Genomic DNA, 485 nt, shown 5'->3' with positions numbered 1-485 from the left:
AAGGCGTTTGAACATCCTTTCTTCTGATATGCATATTTGTATACTTCGTATATAAAAATTTGAGAAAAAACACATTTAAAGGAAAAAATACCGATGTTTTCTTATAAAAAATATTTTTTCCTTTTAAGGGTTTTTTCTCAAATTTTTATATACGAAGTATACAAATTTGCGTATAAGACGAAAGGCGGTTTAATCGTCTTAACAACGACGCCAATTTTTTAAAAATTGGTGAGTAATTTTTTTGTTTAAAATATTTTTTTTTTAAAGGTATTTTTTCCTCGGCCAAACACTAACATATGCGTACGCGCCAATCTATTATTATTATTATTATTTTTAAATGTGTTTTTTCTCAAATTTTTATTCACAAAGTATACAAATATGCATTAATCGCCTTTACAACGATACGAATTTTTAAAAAAAGCGGTTTTTAGTTCTAGTTTAAAATCTTTTTTTTTTTTACAAAAAAGGTATTTTTTCCTTTAAAT

The sequence above is a fragment of the Rhagoletis pomonella genome, unplaced genomic scaffold (genome assembly GCF_013731165.1).
Source record: "Rhagoletis pomonella isolate Grant_MI unplaced genomic scaffold, Rhpom_1.0 Rhpom_scaffold_00119, whole genome shotgun sequence".
Classification (NCBI taxonomy): Eukaryota; Metazoa; Arthropoda; class Insecta; order Diptera; family Tephritidae; genus Rhagoletis; species Rhagoletis pomonella.
This window is presented reverse-complemented; position numbering follows the sequence as displayed.